At 33.4% G+C, this 15,709-nt stretch overlaps 1 protein-coding gene across 12 annotated transcripts in view; it reads left to right on the forward strand.

The window, feature by feature from the left end:
• The window catches only part of LOC112688478 (calcitonin gene-related peptide type 1 receptor-like), a 174,526-nt gene that overhangs the window by 124,145 nt on the left and 34,672 nt on the right, over nt 1–15,709 (forward strand). The gene's annotated exons all lie outside the window — the stretch shown is intronic.

Below are 15,709 nucleotides of genomic sequence, written 5' to 3' on the forward strand. Positions count from 1 at the left end.
ACAGAAACACGGTAGAAACAATAGGTCGACGGACAACACCGTTTGCCGGCTCTCGGGACTAACAGAGAAATCAAACATACGAACACCGTTCGAAACGAAAAAACTATGTTAGGTGCTCGCAATAAAACGAACGTTGTTCTTCCAACCGTTTTGCAATAGGTACCGAATATCGATATTGTTGACGACTTTTGTCATCTCGCGGTGCCCGTAACCGTAACCGCACGTGCTTCGAAACAGCTCGAAAACATTTGACCGCGAAAACCACGTGGAACACATTTCTCAACATCGACAACCGAACACTTTGCACCGGTCATTGTCTACATTACGTTTACTCCCGGGCGATCGAATTCGCATTGCCGACACTCGCGGACGAGAAGCCGTCTCGTTAAAAACGCAATACCACGCGGAACTCGTACGGTACTGCGTTGTCCGACGTCCGTCCAGAACATATTTTAAATAATTTTCACTGGGTGGCACTTAAAAAAAAAAAAACTTGTCCACCATCGTAGTTCGTAGATGTGGTGTTCTTCTGCAGAGGGACGTAAAGGGTAAATCAACTCCCGTCACTACGAGAACGTGTTGGTTAGGGGCACGATGACCCACCACCGGCCACCATTCATTTATCACTAGTGCCATGTACTTTGTACGTTAAAATACGCTCTGGTCAATCGCACACGACGCGTGCACAGGAAGATTTCTTCATCGAGCAACGATACTTGTTTTCAACCGTGTTGCACGCGGTTTGTCCGTGCCGTGTCGACGCCGGTTCACGTTCGTTACCAGACCACGCGCTTCAGAAAATCAATTCCAATGTTTCGTTATGTTTTTTTCGAGTTTGTTACATTTTCTCGGCAACAATGAACAGTCTCGATCGAACAGCGCACTGCGGAAGTGGCATGTTCTTTCGGAAACGCGGACTCGTCGATAATCGAATATCGGTCCGAAAATAATATAAATTATCTAACGGGCGATATAGGAGATTGTGAAAAAAAAAATCAAATATATTTTTCTCTACAAAACACATTTTAATCGACCGAAAAAAACGAGCGGCGCTGCGGTTATTATGATCCAAAGTTTGTGTGTGTATTGTTTATTTATTTATTTTTTCTTTTTAGTTTCTTCGGCTCCAGTTAAAAATGGCCGTGCAAATTCTTACAGATTACGTGCGGATTATAAACGCGATAGAAATCATACATTTCTGGATGGGGGAAAGGCAGGGTAATGAACGTGTTGTATGCGCACGTTGCAAGTATTTGTACACCGTTGTATAATTTTATTAGAAAAATATTATTGTTTTATAAGATCCGCAGGGTTCCCAATTTAGTTTAATGTTTATTTATTTATTTATTCTAATTTTTTTTTTTTGTTATTTTTATGTCCTCTTTATATTTCTTATTTTCCGTATGCTTTTTATGTTTTTTTTTTCCAAATAAGAGTTAAGCTGTAATAATTTAGTAATTAAAAGCTTTTAATAAAAAAAAAAAAAAAAAACAATATTATTGCTTGCCGCGGGCCCTCGAGTAACGAATCCCAAGACTTTACAGTGCGCACCCGAAACGCAAAGGACGTAATTTAATGTGTTGTTGTATTTGTTTACATGTGCTTAAAGTTGGGGATGGCGTACACGTTTGTTTTACCAACCCTAACTTTAGTTTTACCTGACATTCGACCCGTTGTAGGTTTTCGTGCAGGATTTACGTGAAAGACGTTTTTGCAGCCAATCCGTTACGGCAATAGTCCCTTCCGGATGAATTTCGTCCACGTGGAACGAGTACGTTTTTGCGTACGGAACACGAGCGCGTACTTACCATTTATGTACATCCATGAATATACGGTTTGTGATACGACTGATCATGACGTTTTAATGTTCCGAAACGTATCGCTGTACGGTTCGCGTGATATTTGATGGTGATTTCCGATATTTCGCGGCTAAGACACGTGTTATAGATTTTTATCGGTACCCGATTGCCGGAACGCGTATACGGTATATACGCTTAAGCGTGTTACGTGAACCGAATTTGCACATTTGTTTTTAAAGATTAAATAATGTTATTCGAAAAGTAAATTTAATACTCGTAATTTATTTTAGATGAATCACTGATGATGTATCAATAATCCCGGTGTACAACGAATTGTTTTATTATTATGATTAAAACGTGTGCGTACCTCGTAATTCCGACAGTAAACGCTTGCCGGGGCATTGTGAGAGTGACTAACACCCGGTTCGACTTGTCCTCTACCCGTATCGACTCGTTGACGCTCTTTATTGATGTGTCGGTTTTTCGCCAAAGGTATGGGACACGAGACCGAAAGCACTGGTGGTACACTATCCGACGTTCTCGTGTCCGAATGTGTTAATTTTTGATTTTGATTTTTTATAAATTTGTTTTAATAAACATTACGGGTCAGACCATTCAATTAACTCTTTAAAGACTTTGGAATGAAATGAGGCGATAATACGAACGTTTCGTACAACAGTACAAAAACACATTTAAACACATTTAACCACTATACACACAAGACGGCATTTACAAAATACAAAAAAAAAAACGTACAATTTTCCGTGGTATAACACGCTATGGAATTTAATGATCATAGTAACAAGGAAGATAATGAATGCAACTTTTCGAGCGATTTGCGGCAAAAAATGTCAAGAAAACTGCCAGAACATAAGCGACGGTCATTCATGTACAAAATCGATGGGATGTTCGTAATAAACCACGCAAGACAAATCTCCTTTACGTATATCTTATCTACTAACGATCTCAGTCCATGATTATCAACTAATTCAACATCTAAATATCAAAACAGTCTATCGTCCAATTTCACATCATATACAATAGTCAATATATCCAACATATAAGTTTGAAAAATATTCTTATAAGAAATACACCAGTTCGTGAAACACATGTACTTATGACATTCGTATACGGTATAGGTGAAAACGAAGATATTGTGAATTAAGCTCATTCGAAGGATCTTAGACTTTCCCACTAAAATAAAATGTAATAAATCATTTAGTAGATGAATAAAAGTTATTTTTATTTCATTTAACGAAAAGATATATAAATTGCGAACTTAATAAAGTTAAATTAAAAAAATTATAAGCGTTACAAATATTTTTATTTTTTTTAACTTAATACGATCTTTCGAAACTTTCTTTAGAGCCGAACAAACTTCGTATACAGTTTTCAATTCTGTATCACTGAAAACTTTGAATTAAAAGTGAAGACTTTTAAAACCATCACCAGTCCCCAAGTACCTTGACGTAATTACAAATCATATTTTAGTCATTAACGCTTCTCTCGATTGAGCATATTTTTGCGGTAAAATATTGGTGACACTTTTTTACTCAATGTATTTCGAATTCTCTGAAAGGCTCAACAATAATAACCGATTTTCTATGCAAACGCCCACATTATACTTTTTAAAACACTTTTAACAGTATTTTTGACGAGATTATAAAATAATATCGGACAGTGGTTCCGACTCGAGCTTGGCAATGCAGACAGACAATAAGAGCAATACTTACACCGTTCCATTTCGACGGATCGTTCTCGTACACCTTCTTCGTTACGAAAGCTTTTTGTTTTGTATTCTTATAAATATTCTATGTTCTTATATTATTTTACATATTTTTTTTTTCACACGCGCATAACCGTAATAATATACGTACGCACAATAGGCAGTAACAGCTGCGACAGAGTCAATGTTCGTCCAAATTTGAGCACCGACCGTGCGCCGAACAAGCCAAGTCAAGGGTATGCTCACGCACTCGAACTCTTCCCGTCCCGTTCGTCGTTGTAACATTGCGCTTCCGGCACGGATGTAGTGCGCGAGCGTGACCGTAACGCGATGTAATGATGAGCAATAATTTCCGTTCGTCGTTACGCGCAACGTAATTCGCGTTGTGCCGAACTGAAAAGTCGCCAAACGATCAACGAGACGACTAAACGTTCTCCGTCACAATATAATTGAACAGTATATGAATCGCGCTTGATAATTAAAGAACGATGCAAGTGCGTTATGCAAAACTGTATGGTCGAATATTGATGGGTTACTCGGATTAAACTTGATTTATGCATTCGTAAAATACGTTTAAGAGTGGCTTTAGTGGCCGGAAATATTTCAACCGATCTTATTGATCACAATAAATTGATTATGGGTACATAATCACCGTGCAAAGATTGTGAACACGATTAGTTTATCGATCAATCATTGGTTCGAATAAGTAAATTGTTGATCAGTGATTCGAAAGTGTTCCCGTCATTATAATTTATATTTTTGGAAATCATATAATATATATATATATATGTGTGTGTGTGTGTGTATATGTATATGTATATATATATATGTTACCGGAAAAGATGAAAATCAGTCCGTGTTGACAATGACTAGTCAATAACGATAATGCCTGATTTAGTAAGGAATTAATGTCAATACCTAGTCATTGATAACAATTCCTAATAAAAGAAGGCATTGATAATAACATTAAGAATTAATTTAATATATTGTAATACTCATTTGCTATTTAGGATAAATCATAATCTTAATCTTTATTGTTACGTGATAAATTACTATGACACTTGGAATTATACAATCTAGTACAGCGGTACCCAAACTGTGCTCCGCGAAGTCTTTGGTGCTCCGCAATGGTTTGCCTAGGGCTCCGTTCGTAACACCACAAAAAATTTAAAAAAATGTTCGTCATTTAAAATTAATATATATTTCATAAAAACTTGAATGTTCCATAATCAGATCGATCACCGATAAAGCGGTGTTGATATTTGTTTGAATGCAGATTTATAACATTTATAACATTTATTAACATTGCCTAATATAATACGAAAATGTTGATAAAACTACGAAATATCCAACATTGCCTAACCTTTCCAGTCATTGTCAACAATGACTAGGATATACTGACAATTCCTGAATTTTCATATTTCCCTGTAACATATATATGTATATATATATATATGTGTGTATATTATACACATTTATTATATTATGTCATAGGAAATTTAGCCAAAAGAACAATTCACTTCGTGCAACTATCCGAAAATCGAAATACTAAACTAATTCTAGTGGAAAATACGAAAAAAATGATTAAACTCAAATTAATACTGGAATGATAAAATTGATTGATGATATGCATCGGACGGTATATAATTATATATATACTCGTATATCCAACTGAATCGGACATAAGGTGTGCTTCTTGCCAGTAACGCGATACGTATCATGAAATATGTATGTTCATACAACAATGCGCATTTAATAATAATAATTTAATTAATTTAATTTAATAATAATAATAATAATAATAGTAATGCATATTTAGTAGCAATCGATTATTATGGTCGAACATTTCGTGATTCTAGAAAAATGTCTCGTCCGTCGATGGGAATAACTAAATGTCTTGGAACATATCAAATAAATATTATCGTGTAAGAGGTGCATTTGTTCTTGATACAAAAACTAGAAAAACTGTTGAAAACTATTACGGTTCCAAAATTCAACTGCGGAATATGATTTTGTATTATATCGTATGTGTACAGAAACCGTAACTATAAATTACGCGACGTCATGTTATCATTAAAATTCCAATTCAAACGAAAGTGTTAGCTGATCCTTTTATTCGGGTTATGGTCAACTCCAATGTTACTCATGACTCGAGATCATTTAGGATGCTAAGGGGATACTGAATTTAGTGTTTTTAAGGGTTTCGCAAGGACAAAGGGTTAATTCGGGTACAACGCCTCGATCAAAAACTCGCACAAATACTATTAAAATGTAATTTGACATTGAAAACTTTCAGTTAATTAATTGCTATTTGCGTTTATTTATTTCAATTATTTTATTTATAAATAGAATATATGCTGGGAAAAATAATATGAAATCAAAAAAAAGTATTATTTTTTTCTACATATAACTTATTTTCATTCGGTTTTTTTTCTTGATAAAGTTTTCGTAATATTTTTCATTTCTAATTCTTTTTTTTTTTTTTAATCATTATTATCTGTTTTCCACAATTTTTTATTTTTTCACTTAATATTTTGTATTAAAATGTTTACATTGGACAAAAAATAACGATAAATTAAAATACGAAGTAAAAAGAACTAAAAATAATGCATAGTTTATAAGCAAACAGATCGATTACCAGTGGGAAAACAAGCATCGAACAAAAGGACTTCGATATAAATGTTGACGGAAAAAAATTGATTAATTTATCAAGCAATAGCTAATGCGATTCACATTCGTTATTAATATTTGGAACTACTGAGCGGCCTTACGTCTGGTATTACGTCAACTAAGGTACTCTTTTATCCGTGCCAGTATCAGTATACATTTATTACTTAGGTGTGACTTAGAAGTATTCACCGAATAAGCTCGAGGGAATCTGCACAGATTATATAGCGATTCAGTAAAACGTTTTCAAACTTTTCCGGAGTAAACTTAGTTAACTCGATAAGTTTTATAGTTTAAAGACTTTAAATTGTTTTCACATTCTAGTAAATGTATCATTAAAGATCAATTGACCGTGTCACCACGAATATAAGTGCTAACTTATCAGATGCAAGTGAAAAGCAGATTTGTATACCAAATTATATATTTATATATTTATTTCTTTTTCTTTTTTAATACTAATTATATGAATAGCTTTAAGAAATTTTTTTTAACTATGAAATATTGACATCCTCTATTCATATGGTAATTTGTTGATACAACAAAATTGTACGAAAAACCACATATACATCTGCTGTTTATATATTTCCGTTTGGATATCGAAGCATACGGATTCCCAGTATCAGAAATCCTATACGCCTAGTCGCAAAATGAAAATAATATTCCGAACTGTAATACTAGAAATCTCTTTCGAATTAAGTTATGAAAAAAATACTGTTTTGAATAATTTAAAAGCACTAAAATATTCAGTCTTGTTTAGTAACTTGATCTTCATTAAAGTAAAAAGAAATTAAAGGTTCTTATGAATTAATTGGAATTTAAAGAAAAAATGTTAAATTAATGTGAAAAAAAAATAATAACCTAAATTTTCTTCGATATCCAGAAAACTTTCGACGTGGTTTGAAAATACATTTGAAGTAAACGCCGCATGAAAAAAACATTATCTCGTCTAATTTTTTATAGCAACAGTTAACCACTGTGCACGTCTACATAATCAAACACTATTTAGATATAAATTATATTCATGGTTTCTCAATTTCGATTCCAAATTACCTAGCAGTTATGTTGCTATTAAAATGAAAAAGGTTTTTATACTTTTTATTTATACTATCATAAGGTTTATCGACATATAATATTTTAAATGTTCCAATATACATAATATACAGTGACGTACTTAGACCTGAATTTTTTTTTTTTTTTTTCGGAGAGGGAGTTAATTTTTAAACAAGCAATTTGGTGGTCCGAAACCAAATAAAACATATTGTAGACTTTAATAGATTATTAATTTGTATTCGTTGTTATTTTTTATATATATATATATATTTATTTATTTTTTATTATACAAACTGTAAATATATTATTTTTACGATAAGTATAAGTGCTGTACAGGTAGAAATAGAATAAAAATAAAATAAAATTAGAAGGGATTGATGATTTGAACAAAGAATTGATTCAGTGATAGAACTTCTTGACATTGTGAATGGGTTTTAATCAATCAAGAGATTTCGACACTATTTGCGTCTTAAATGTTTTCTGGGGTCACCTGGAATGGTGAGGTCAGAAAAGTTTGAGATTAGAGGATTGCAGTGGTTGGAGAGATTTGAGTGGAATCGTTTATATAGAGTTTTGGCTACGTGTTTTACTGTTGGAATGGAGGGGTCATTATGGAGTGTATCGTTTGAGATATAGAAGGGAGCTTTGGTAATTTGTCGAAGGCATTTGGATTGGAATGCTTAAATTTTCTTAATATTTGATGGTTTTGATGGTTTGGCCGAACTCCAAAGTTGTATACCATATGACCATATGGATTTTAGTAATAGTTTACATGGAAGTATTTTGTTGCTCAGATTGATGTGTTTAGAATATATTTAAAAAAAAGAAACAACGCGTACTAGTTCGCGTACGCGTTCGTCACTAAGTTTGATGGGCAATATATAGGTATGTTTACTGCAGTCTTGCGCTTTCCACTGCAATTTTCAATTCAACTTGCGTTTCAATATTCAATGTCACTTTCATCTAACGCATGTCTGTATTGAACACAAAGATGCATGATTTTTTTCTGTTCTCACCACCAACGTTACAAATCATTCGTTTTGAAGAAATAAATATAATAATACCCCGGATTAAACATTTTAAGCATTTGCTTATTTATTTAAATATATATTTTGCATTTTTTAAACAATTTCGTAATTTATTATAATTTTTCATTTTCGTTTAGTCGTATATAATATTTTTTAGACCGTTTTTTAGTAGAAAAATAAGCTAATTTCATTCTTAAAGTGTACCTAAGTTCGCGGTAAAATAATTTTGCTAAACTTTGTTGAAATTAATTATCGCGAATTTCAATTTTAAAACTACCAAATGAAACGTAAAGTTTATTTTTTTCCGACTAAATGCCATTATTTGTTTTGTTTTTGTTTTTGTTTTTTTTTTTCGAGACGAACAAATGCGAAATAGTGACTAATGCGTTACAATACGCATAAAACGACCATAGATACGTTTTATTCTATTGTTCCGCGAACGTACACCACCGAGGGTTTTGTTTTTTTTTCATCTATACAATCAATTACTACAAGCAAGTCGACACATTTTTTTTTCCCGCTCATAATGATACGATGCGGTGTGTGTCAATGAGTCTCGTTCGGAGAAACATAAAATGCAAACATAATCTTTCAAAAAAATAAAAGACGAAATTGCAACACCTCCATCAGATCGCCCCGTTGCGAGGGGGCGAATGCGACACGGATACACGGAAACGGGATGTGCGTTCGATTTAGAGCTGGGCAAAAAGTTTGAAACATAGATATTCCGATGTATCGATGTATCTACATTTGCAACAACGATGTTGGTGTTCGATATTTTCGACAAAAACATCGATGTTTACCTTAATAAGTTTTAAGAAAAATTGTATCTATGTTATATGTATGTATGTATAAATTATAAAATTTTAAAATAAATACGTTATTTAAACATCGGACTTCGGATTAGAAAAAAAATCGATTTTTTTTTCTATACATCGCAATTAAAACATCGATGTAGAGTTTCGATATATCGAACGAAAACGTCGGTTTTTAAAAAATCGATGTATTTTGCCCATCTCTAGTTCGATTTGGTCTCTTGCGGTCGCGGATATTGTGTTCGCCGCATTACGACTAAGTAGTAGTACAAGCAGTTCACGGGTGGGTCAATTCAAAGGGTTGCACTCGTCAAGGCGAGTCGAACGATTTGACCCGAATCGGCGACACACATGACTCCGAGTCGAACTGATGAGCATAACATGACTTTGGGATTGATCGAATAGTCGAGACCTTACAATCGTGGTCGTGAATCAATACGATTGTAGCGATTGTCGTCTATCACGAATATGGGAACGGCAAATATGTTGAGTGTTAGGAATGGCAAGTGGAATCGACGTGCCTTTGACGACGAAAGGTTCTCCGATGTTGTCGAGGCACTTGCTTCGATGGGTCCCATACTACTACCATTGATTAAATATACATAGATAGTCCAAGCGATAGGAAAAATCGTTAACGCTTTATAAAGTGAAATGGGAGCCAGAATTGTAGTAGTGTGTGAGCCATGTCAATAGGTTACGCTGTTAGTAATTTGTTCTGCCATGAAAATGTTTTGTCTTAACAAGACCATAGATTAAATATACATGTATATTTAATCCATGCCAAGACCCATTAACTATCACCTATTTTGTTATTAATGTTATTGCTATCAATGCGGAATCGAATATTTAAATTTGCAACAACGGTTTTGGACGATATTGAATTAATTTTTTTAACTTAACTACTTGACTTATAAGTTATAAATCACAACAGTTAACTATAATAACTAAATAATAATACAATATAAATATAATCATTATTATGGTATTGTTTAAGTATATAAGTATACAACTATTATAACTGTTGTATTAAGTCAACGTTACACAGATAGTTGTTGTCTCCGTCTTACAAGTGCACAACATGGCAAATTTACGTTCAGCAGATTAGGTTTAGCTTTGTTAGTTTAAAAATTAGAATGAATCGACCTATAATGGAACTTGAGTATAAGAACATTATCTATGTTTTGTCGTTGGTTTTTTATGATATTTTAATTTTTAAGTGAATTTTGATCATTTAATATTTTTCATACTCCTAACTGTTATAGCTATCTTAAAAACAACAACGTGAGAACACAGATAATGCTCTCACCTAAACGTTTGATAATAGGTCAATTCACTTTAATTTCAAAACTAAAAGCACACTATTGAAACCGGTAAAAAAAATGTATTATGTCGTACATGTGCGACGTCCTCTTAAGATATTATAAGCAGGCGGTTCGTTTTCGCTCATAATATAAAATAATACAAAGAACTTATAAATAGTTATATTCAGTAAATAATAATAATAATAATAAAAATATAATATTCAATATTAATTTATATTCTTGGAATAAGTACTTCTTATCGCGGTTTAACAGGCAATTAAGATCTTTTGAGTCGCACGGCGTATCCCTCACCAACCGTACATGTTTTTATTGTCAACTTCTTTTCAATAGTAATTATTTATTATAATTGGTGGACAATTCATTACTGTACCCGCTACCTATTGATATTCTTAAGTTACTAATATTTGTGTTTCCATATTGTCCATTGACTTGGACTATCTATGTATATTTAATCAATGCTACTACCTACTGCCTTCGGGTCGTTCGTCATCTCGACGCACACCGAAAAACCTTAGTCAGAAACTAATGTACTATATCGATAGACGACAATCGTGACACGATCGTAGCGATTATGCAGGGCGAAGGGACCGTGTACGGTTTTTGAATAGATAAAACGATCGAGAGTGGATTTGACGATTCGACCGGTTCAAGCGAACCGAATTGTTGGAACCGAATCTTCTCGCCAATATTCGAATTTATCACCATCAGTTGCTACGCACTGATGTGCACCGTTCAACCGGGGTTGCGGTGGCACGTGCAGTACAACTGCAGCGGCGCAGCGCGGTGAACTGATCACGTTTTCCACCGGAGATAATATTGTTTTGCTGCACTGATAATCGAATGGGTGAGTCCGTTTTCGAACAAACCCGTACCCTTCCCTTTTCGGCTGATTCACTTTTCGACCAAAACAAAAATTTATATAATACATTTAAAATAATAAAATAATGATATACAATATTTGATTATGATGGAAACTACCATAATATATAAATTACGATTCAGCGTTTTACTCCCGTAGCGAGGTTTTAGGTTCACATATAGAGCATTATCCCATTTGTAACAGTATCAAGGATTTTACAAAAACCAAGTTAGGCTTAAACTATAATTCCCCTTAGGGCAAAGCCCTAAAAATTTTAAAATTAAAGTTCCGATTTTTTGAAAAAAAAATGCAAACAACTTTCATTAGGATAAGAGATCAAAACTAGATACAAAATATCCTTCTCTTTTATATTAATATTTTAATAACTATTGATAAGAATTGTACATCAATATTTTATTATTAAATTTATTATATGAATTTTTATTTTGGTCGAAAAGTGAATCGGCCGAAAAGTAAAGGGTACGTTTTTGGTCGAAAACTGCCATGCCCAATCGAATACAGGGTGAAAACAGAATGCGTTTATACGATTACGATTATAGCTGTAAACCGTGACGAGGATCGTGACCGTAATCGCACTGGAGCCGACAAGAGTAAAAGGATGGGGAGAAATACAGAACCGCAAACATATTATTTCGAATATTTCTAAAGCTTTCAAGACGAGTAAAAAACTACACCGTTCGGAAATCATATTTCAGATCCTTCCTTGCGTTAACCCGGATCAAGACTGAAATGGAAACGCTTTCCGGTGGTCGACTCGTGCAATCAGTATTTGCGATTCACCGATCTATCGTCGGTCAATTGTTTCCTAAAAAGCATTTCTCATGGACGATTATAGTTGAACAAAAACGTTCAACTGATTTACGGCTGAAAATATTTCGTGTTTAACTAGTTTATATCAAATATCTAGGAACATCTCGCATACCAGTGATCCTGATATATGTTTACGGATGGATTAGCCAATATATATATATATATATATATGTATGTATCCCGTAAAAAAATGTAGTACATTCAATTTTGTGGTACACAAAAAACTGTAAAACTGAATCGATTTCAAACAAGTTAAATATTTTTACGAATACCGGTAACAACGAGAAATTCTCTTATTGGCGTAATACTAAGACCTTGGCTACACTCTTCCCTTTGAAAATCTTTGTAGATACAACATCATATACAAACAATTCAGGATTACAAAAGATAGTTATTAATCCCATCCCAATGCACATAAGCCATTTTTTTTTTTTTTTTTAATAAAGGTATATTCGCATTTTTATTCGTATATTACGAACGGTATAAGAAGTAATATATATACACTTTTTTTCGTAAACTCGTTTATTTATTTATTTTTTTATCAAACTAAATACAATAAGGTTTATTTTTGAGTTTATATGAAAATGCGCGTACGAGTTTTTTATTTTTTTTTATCTTCAGAGCTCACAATTTTCTTTTTTTTTCCGTTTCGTTTATAATCTTAACGATTTCGTTTCTTAACTCATCCAATACAGTGATTTCAGGTTCCTCGGGTCAAATCGTTTAATCTGATCGTAGACAGAGAATATTTCACACACACACACACACACACCATAGACTATCAAAATCATAAAGTGCCATTAACTACAGTTATTATATATGAAGGAAGTGCTGTGCTTAGCGCGTATGAATCTGGCCGTGTACCATAGGCGGGAAAAATATGGGATCTAAACATTCCGTTTACATCGGACGGTCGTCCTGATTCTTCGTATCTCCAGTATCAAACGCCTCTTTTGGCACGTTATGGATGCGATGGCTCAAGGATCGCAGACAGTAACTGGAACCTACGCGGCATCATATTATAACGTACGTCCTTCTTACCTGTACGTGCTTGTACCACCGACTGGTGCGTGTTCACGTCGTAAAAATGTAAATTGTCGACCTTTTTCTTATTGGTTTTTTTCCTTTTATTTTATCTTCGTGCCACGTGCGGGCACGTCAAACAAACGTACACGCGTTAAAATGTCGAATGCGTTTCGCGAACAGTACGATAATAATGTGATAAACATAGCGAATAAAGAAAGGAAAATATTAAAACGCGATCTAAGAGTTTGCGCTGCGCCTCCGTTCCGATCATCAACACTGTCGAAGGTGACGTGCGATAATAGTGCGGACCATATTGTGTATCCTCCGGTACGCGCATTATTCGAAAATGATCCGAATGGGTTATAGACGATTTACCTATGCGGCAACTTACGAGCACGCTGTTCGGTGATATTATTACGTTGTTTTATTTGTTTTCAGGCGATAAATATTGTTTTTTCACGCGTGGCCCAATCCGGTGGTACGCGTTTTCGACAGTTATGCGTGTCGTACCAGACATGTAGTCGGACGAAGTCGTCTTATGAAATTTTATAGTTTTACTACACGTCATTCCGTATAAATTAGATTGCCGTTCGCCCGGCGTTCGATGAACACGACGATCTCGTACAACGCATGCCTTTGTTTTTGAAACGTGAAAGCCTAAACGAAAGTTTAGTTTTTTTTTTTTGCACCTTTGGACAGTGAGTGATTTCTCGTGCGATCAGCCGTATTCCAATCTGAACTATATTCAATAACTTAATAATAATAAAATATAGTTTCATTTTTTTTTTTTTTTTTGCCTGGGTGGTTATTAAAATATTAAACTCTTTAAGTAAAAATTCAATCCTTTCGCTTTTTGCCTTGACGTGAGGTAAAATATTCGTTTGCCTACGACATAAGTGTGTACAGCAGATTCTCGAACTGTCGAATCTCAAAGAAAACAGAAAACATTTTGAGGTATCAAAAAATTTGAGGTAACGATTTTTATTAAAAAAATTAGTAAATGGTTTGAAAGCTTAAAGTATATAATTCGAATACTTAAATACTAATACTGCATACATATCAATGACATGCAATAGTTAATAAATTATTTTTTTTTTTTAAAATCTTTGTGGTATGTTTTGATCTCAGATCACTTAGTAACCCATTTTAATAAAGATTTATCAATTGAGGAGTCATCCTCATTTTTTCGTATATCAACATTTTAACATCAAAATTGTATCTTTTTGTTTGATAGTTGACGATAATGTATTCGGCGAAATAATGAATTAATTGGTAATTTTACAATTCTACTCTTACCTCTTTCAACTAACTGTATTAAAAAAATATGGTGAAACATTTTCAGGACATTTAATTTATGTTTGTTCTCCATTTCACTGTGTATACACAACTAAATACAAATATTGATTTCGAACGCGCGCGATCATAATCACTATACCGAATGTACCGTACAATTTTCTTTTCTTACGATAGTAAAAATATTATTTATGCACTCGAGATAATGAAAAACTGATCGATTTTACATCGAATTGTCAGGAGTGAATGCTGTAGAGTGCAACGGTTAGAGGATTGAGTAGGGGATCGAAATCACTTTCAATAGGATTGCAGTGCAGTTGAAGATAACGAAAAATTCCAAGTAACGTTTGACATAAGAACTTTCTACTGCATTACATGTTATTGACCGGCCGATAGTGGATTTGCATACGGTCCGTCATTAATTTTCCTATGTGTTCCTTAGTCTCACGTGTTTTGTACGATATCGTCACGCCGGTCTTTGGATACGTTTTGACGGACATACGTCTAGTAAACATCTCTAGTCGTGGATATAATATAATTGGCGATGCCCGTTGTTTTTCGCTGGAAACACATTTTTAATGTAATTGCCTGTCGGTCAGCGTTTTCCGGGAGCGATGTCAAAATGTAATTATTTTTACGGTTTTCGGTGCTTTTGATAAGAGAAATATCAACATCAATTTTAGTTATAATACATATAAGTGAAACAGGCTCTGGTAGTGAATTGCGGTCCAATCCCTAAATAATGTAAAAGTGTCTACCCATATTTCTTAATGAACTGTGGCCATATAATAATGTATACATTATACATGCACACATTACAATATATATTTTATATAAGTATTGTTAAATATTCAACATATAAATTTAAAAATATATTTAAATCAATTCAATAAAATAATTATTAAGATTACGTATTTTTGAAACTCTCGATAAATATTCGAATCATACTAATAAATACAATATAATAGAATATAAAAATTTAGTATTTTATACTCCAGATTTTCGAATAAATCATTTATTTATTATTTGTCTGTTTTTTTTTTTTTTTTTTTTACTTAAACTCAATGATTTTAGTCGAAATGCTCTATTTATTTTTGCTCGAAATTTGTCATCTGTTCTCTAATTAAAACATTTCCTTCGTTCTTACACATTTACTTTTATGTTTTATGTTCATAGTTATATATAAAAAAGTACATAGGTAATTATAATTACTCTGTCCACAAGTAGCTTACCGCTAAAATATTATCCGGCCGAAATCTACCGCTCTCCAACATCGTAAATAACACGTCGGGC

This window comes from Sipha flava, unplaced genomic scaffold (assembly GCF_003268045.1).
Source record: "Sipha flava isolate LNK unplaced genomic scaffold, YSA_version1 39_pilon_pilon, whole genome shotgun sequence".
Taxonomy (NCBI): Eukaryota; Metazoa; Arthropoda; class Insecta; order Hemiptera; family Aphididae; genus Sipha; species Sipha flava.